Source organism: Triplophysa rosa, linkage group LG9 (assembly GCF_024868665.1).
Source record: "Triplophysa rosa linkage group LG9, Trosa_1v2, whole genome shotgun sequence".
Classification (NCBI taxonomy): domain Eukaryota; kingdom Metazoa; phylum Chordata; class Actinopteri; order Cypriniformes; family Nemacheilidae; genus Triplophysa; species Triplophysa rosa.
In genome coordinates this window covers 6,857,019-6,863,322 of record NC_079898.1, presented here as the reverse complement: position 1 = coordinate 6,863,322, position 6,304 = coordinate 6,857,019, and the positions used below count along the sequence as shown (strand labels likewise).

Sequence of the window (6,304 nt, the reverse complement as noted above, 5' to 3'; positions counted from 1 at the left end):
ACTCCTCTTCTATAACCAGATCGAAAGGAGGCTGAAAAAACATATTTCAACCTCATCCGGTTTAGTTTGTTATGCTCGGTTTCATTTAAGTGCGTCTCCTGTAGTAACGCTATCACAATTTTATTTGTTTATTTTTTAAGTTTGTACAGGATTGTGAGACTTCTCTTTACATTTACGTTGTAAAATGGTACTTTAGTGAGTAACTCGCCCCTCCGTGTAGATACAAATGGCGTCCATAACTCCCGAGTCGTGTTCACTACGCCGGCTGCACTCCTCACTTCCGCTTCCTGGTGTAACACTTTTTCCGGCCCGTCCAGCAACTCTCTCACCGAGGTCCGTTCCGCAACTCTCCCCTCGTGTCTGCTAATCGACACCTTACTCCCGAAACTTCCGAGCTCCGATGGCTGACACACTGCACTCTCGAGCTCTCCACGGTAATGACCTATAAACAGTGGTGTTGCTAGGCCCTTTTTAGGGGAGCTAAATCCCACCTAAAATCCTAGCCTAGTCCCCCTAAAATATTGTGAGTAATTATGTAGAATTTGAGATCGCTTTTAGTCCTGTTTAAAACTCTTATTATGAAAACGACGACAGGCTGCGTTATTTAGCGAGTGCATTCTTCAGTTCACAACAGCACAGAGTGGAGTGAACGTCATAAGAAGAGTAACGTTACAAGGTGTGTGCATTTACATGACATTTGCATCTTTGCCATTCTTTGTTGTAAATGCAGCTTAATATGATGCGGGAGCGATACAAGACCAGGGTTCAAATTGAGGGGGGGCTGGGGCGGTCCCGGACCCCTCATAAGGTCTAAAATAATGAATTTGGGGGTCCCCTGGTTTTCCATTAAAACTAGACTACTAAAAACCCAAAATTAGTTTTCTCAAAATTATCACGCTAAAACAAAACACAGTTGTCCGTTATTTGTCCAAATTTCATGAGACACAAATAAAATTTACATTTTTATCTGAAAAATCCATGCATGCTCAAGCGCGCCACGCAGTGTTCGATGAAGACGTACAGATGTTGTGTTATGATTCTGCCTCATCTTGTCATGTATTTCTTGGTCTGGTGGCAGAACCATGGCAAAACCTCTTGTTAGGTGTGGAGAGAAACATATTATTGTTCCCTTGACATAATATGCGTTCTCTCTGGTGTCCCGTCTCTAAGCCCCGCCCTCTCGTTACCTCGTTAGCTTCTCCTTAGTGTTTGATCCTTGTCACCTGCCCGTCACCCTCCCTGTGTTATCATCCCTCGTTTGTTTTCCCCTATTTAAAGCCTCTGTTTTTCCTGTCCGGTGTTAGTTCATTGTTCAATGTTCCTCGTCTGTTGTTGTTCCAAGGGCCTGTGCCCGGTTGCATAAAGCACCTTAAGTTTTTCCCTTAAGTGATACACTTAAGGGGTGATTTCCCCTTATCTAAGGGAATACCTTAAGGCCGTTGCATAAAATCCCTTAAAGGTTTCCCTTACCTAAGGGAAGTGTTTAAGTGTTTCACGACATCGTCGCAGGTTTGCCGTTATAAAATTATGTCGTTGCCATAGATACGCTTCTGTTTACACAAACGCAGAGGTTTCACGGGAGTTGGAGGACAAAACCCATTGAGAAATGGATAAAGAAAACAAAAAAAGGAAGCCAAATTGGACAGAGGAGGAGAAATGTATTCTTCTAGATGAATACGGGAAAAGAAAGGCCATTTTAAAAAGCAAACTAAATCCCAACGTAACTGCGTCACAAAAACAAAAGCAATGGGATGAAATAACGGAAAAAATAAACGCACGAAATCTCGATGTGAAGAGGACGGTTCAGGAGGTCATAAAAAATACGAAAACATCTCTGTGGTAGCTAAAAAAGAGCTGAGTCTTTATAAGAGGGAATCCAACAAAACGGGTAAGTTAAAACTACACTATTGCATTTTTAAGATTATGTTATCACTGCACCGTATAGTGGAGAGTGCGTTGTGCTGCCGTATAGTGTCACAGAGAGCTAACGAAAACTAAACTAACAAACAGGTGGAGGACCACCGCCGGCCGACTTGTCGGACTGTACCAAAATTGTGCAAGACATCCTTGGGGCGGACTCACCTATCCTAGCTGGCATTCCTGGCGGAATAGAGAGCGAAGTTGAGCCAGTGCAACAATGTATCACAGAGTGAGACAACATTGTTAATATGTATCAGTGTAACATTAAACAATGTATCATTAAACTTCACTCTGGTGGCTCAGACATTCCTTTTACACTTAGACCTTTACAGCCGTCTGAGGAACAGCAGATACAGCACCGCCAGAGCGCCAGCAGAGCACCTGCCCAGGCAACAGCTATGTGAGGGTTTATTGCTGCATGTTATCTAATGTATTAAGCTATTATTATTTTGACTTAGAACAACTATAATATTAATTTCTTCCCGCTTCTGTGTTCCAGAAGACCGCAAACAGTTCCAACAAGAGAAGAAGTGTTGGAACTACAGAGAGAGGTTCTGCAGCTACAAAAAGAAAAACTGCAGCTAGAGATTGAGAAAATAAGGAAGGAGAAGGAAAATCAGGAACTCTATCAAATTATTCTAAACAACCAACTTTTGCAGCTTCAGAGAGAAGGGAAAATAACAATCACACCATTTGAGGAATAAATACTTTTTGTATGGCAGATCTGAAAAGTATTGTGTTTTTAATGTTATAATAGTAATAGCCTAATAACAACAACAATAATATAAAAAAAATATATAATAAATAATACTAATGACATTGCTTTTTTACTACTTCTGCATGCTATTAATAATAATAAACATCACTAATATTAGCCCTACTTGAAACGGTTCCTACGATAATTAGCTTAAATATTTACTTACTACTAATAATCATACACCAATTACTAATGTTGCTATACGGCTACTAATTAAATAATGCATTGACGATGGCATCTCGGGCAGCATATCCAGCCTGCTGGAAATCTTCATGGATCGGTTGCACTTCTTCAGGACCCTGTTCTTCCTCGTGCTCATTCTCCTCTTCGATGGCATAATACATCTTCGAAATGTTGAAGAGCACAACACAGGCTACAATAATTTTGCAAGCCCTTTGAGGCTCGACACGCAGCTCGCTGTGCAGGCAGTGAAACCTGCATTTCAGCTGTCCGATGGTCCTCTCTATTATCGACCTTGTGTGGGTCAAGGCATTGTTGTATCTTTCCTACAGGGGAAAATCCATGATCGGCATCAGTACCAACAATGGTATAAGATAAATAACAGGAAAGTAAATTAGTGGTCGACAAGGTGCAAATGTGTTAGAAAAAATCATACTTTAAGTTTTTTTACTATTGGATAAAATTTTTTGCAAACCTTACATAAGCATGCAAATCTTTTAGGCACCAAAGTTACATTCGTAAAACAGACATACGAATTTATAATTGACATGCCTGTGCAGCATTAAGAGGATTCATGAAGGGTGTCACGAGCCAAGGTCGGCAGGGGTAACCACTGTCCCCGAGTAGGAGACCAGTGTGCATTCCAGCTTCAAAATCTCTCCCAATCTTGCTCTCTGCTAAAATCCTAGAGTCGTGTGTACTCCCGGGCCACGATGCAACGACATTTGTTATTCTGCACAAATGGTCAAACACTAACTACACATTTATTGAATGGTAGTTTTTTCTGTTGACGTACTGATCTTCGTGTGTCCGGGGCGCCTGTATTCTGATGTGTGTTCCGTCAATTACACCACTTATTCGAGGAAAACCTGCTTTCTGAAAAAAACTGGTTTGAATGACCTCTTTTTCACGTCGAGATGGAAACTTGACAGTTTGGTTTAAATGACGGCAAAGAGCCCCTGCAACCCGGTGAACCACTCTACTGACAGAAGACTTGTGTACGTGGAAAACATCTCCCACGACCGACTGGACCGACTTTCCCAGTTGCAAAAAAACGCAGCGCTATTAACAGTTGTAACACCGGAGGAAGTGAGTGGTTACGCTGCGTAACATGGTCAAGGTTGCCCTCAATTTTGGAAACTATTTCAAGTATCCCGCGACGATCAAATCGATAATCCTCCAACAATTTTTCATCACTAAGACGATCCAAAGGGTTTTCCCTGTCGCGAAATATTCGCCTTGGCACGTAATCTTCTTCAACGAGTTCCATAAACTCAGCCATTTTTGTCCGTCAAACACTTAAGGTTGCGTTTTTCAGCCCTTAAGTAATACTTAGGGAAATTAACGTTAAGGGGCTTTATGCAACACTTAACGGTTTTTAAGGGATTACTTAAGTGAAAATGATATACTTAAGGTTTTTTTAAGTGAAACGTAAAAACCCCTTAAAATTTCCCTTAAGTAACACTTAAGGATTATTTTCTGCAACACCCTTAAGTTTAAGGGAAACTTAAGGGAAAATTTAAGGGAAAATTACACTTAAGGTGCTTTATGCAACCGGGCCCTGTCCTGAAAGTCTTGTTCCTGCCTTACCCTGCGTTGTCTATTATTGTGAGTTTGGTTTGTCCTTCTTTAGTTCTTGTTTTGCCCCCTAGAGGGAAGTATTTGTTTTCCCTTTTTGAAAGGAGAGTTTTGTTATAGTGTTTGTTCCCCCACCGAGGGTGTTTTGTTTTATTATTTAATAAATACTTTTTTGTTAACCCCTTGTTGCCTGCGTCTGGGTTCTCTGTCCCCATACCACGACATGTTGCACTGAGACAATGCCGTGTGCTGATCCTCTTATATTGAAACTGAAAGCATTTTTCTTAAACTCAACAGTTACTATAATTTTGATATGCAAGTCTTTCTTTATGTAGGCCTACGATGTTATCTCACATTGTCAAAACAGATGTGACGCGTTACTAAGCAACTAATGGGACATACGGGTGGTGGAAAATAGGAAAGGGGAAACTATTTCTAATCTTTTGCTCTCCCCAAGAACATCGCATTCCTTTGCAAAACTTTTGAGTTTCCCAAGAATATTTTTCTTCCTTCAGAAAACTTTCGCATTCCCCAGAGATTATTTTGCACTCCGTTCTGCAAACATGAGCTCCGAATTTGACGAGAAGTTATACCCTTCTGCTTTCGCACAAAGGAAATACATTTGTTTTTCTTATTCTGCATTGGTTCATATGGATTATTTACATATACTTGATCTACATTATCAAGAGATGAATCATGTTTAAAACTCTCATATGCTTCTGACTGGCTGGTTTGGCAGCACTGTACAGACAGCCACTATTGACATGTCCTCTCCCTCACTCGTTCCAAGGAATTGTTGTATTAATATTCGAAAAAAAGGAACAGCACTCCATTACAGTAATATGAACAACAAGAATCAAAGGACAAGAAAATAAATAAAGGATAGGAAAATCTGAATTGGTAAGAAAAATGTTATCATACATTTTGAAATAAGTGTTAATACTGTTATCAATAAATTCAAGAGATTTTGCAAAAGGCAAAATGTCAGCAAGACAGACATCAAACAGGCTAAATCTTAAGACCTTTGTTGTAACGCTTTCCTTGAAGCATGAATGTATAATGCATTATGAAAGTAGTTTTAAAGCATTGTAATGCACCTTTTAATGCATTGCAGAGCTCGACATTAACGCTTGTCCGCTTGTCCGGGACAAGTAAATGTTTTGTTTGGGCAAGTGAGAGAGAATTTTACTTGCCCGACCGGACAAGTAACTTGAAGAAAATAACAGTGCGACATATATGTAGAATAATAAGAATATATGCATTAGACAGAGCTGCGTGTTTGTCGTGGTTATGCTTGTTTGTGTGTGACAATAATCAATGGCGCACCGCACTGAGTCCACGCGGACGCTGAATCCTGTTATTTAACGTTAAATGTATCTGGCTGTTCTGGGTGTCAGAGTGAATTATGTGCACAGTTTAACATACAACACGAGGTCGAGTATTTATCTGTGCTGCACTGTATGAGGATATGAACACACGAACTTCATCTCCAGAGTTGCTCTGAGAGTTTATTTTATGAGCGTTTTACTGTTAGAGTGAAGCTATCTGCAAACAAGCGTCTTCCCAAAGACCCGTCAAAATAAAAGTCCCGTTAAATTGAACACTCAGACAAAAAATACTGTAGTGTACTATTGAAAATTGAAGTGCACCTGTAGTAAATTGATAAACAATGTATACTATAGTAAAGTTCAAAAACAATAAAGTAGGAATTTTACTGCAGTTTACTATAGTAACCTACAGTAATTTATGTGGACAAATATACCACTATTGTATAGTAAAAAAGGAAAAACACAGAACTTAGAAATACTAAAACAAATTTAGGTAATCTAAAAATGATATGGCCCTAATTTATCCATCTGTATGTAACAT

The 6,304-nt window shown here is 39.7% G+C and overlaps 1 long non-coding RNA gene across 1 annotated transcript; it reads left to right on the top strand.

Moving 5' to 3' along the window:
- The first annotated feature begins 709 nt into the window (after positions 1–709).
- Positions 710–2,656, top strand: LOC130559492 (uncharacterized). Its single transcript, XR_008963582.1, has 3 exons — positions 710–2,149; positions 2,243–2,320; positions 2,420–2,656. It is a non-coding gene; the product is annotated as an uncharacterized LOC130559492 (long non-coding RNA).
- Positions 2,657–6,304: the final 3,648 nt, after the last annotated feature.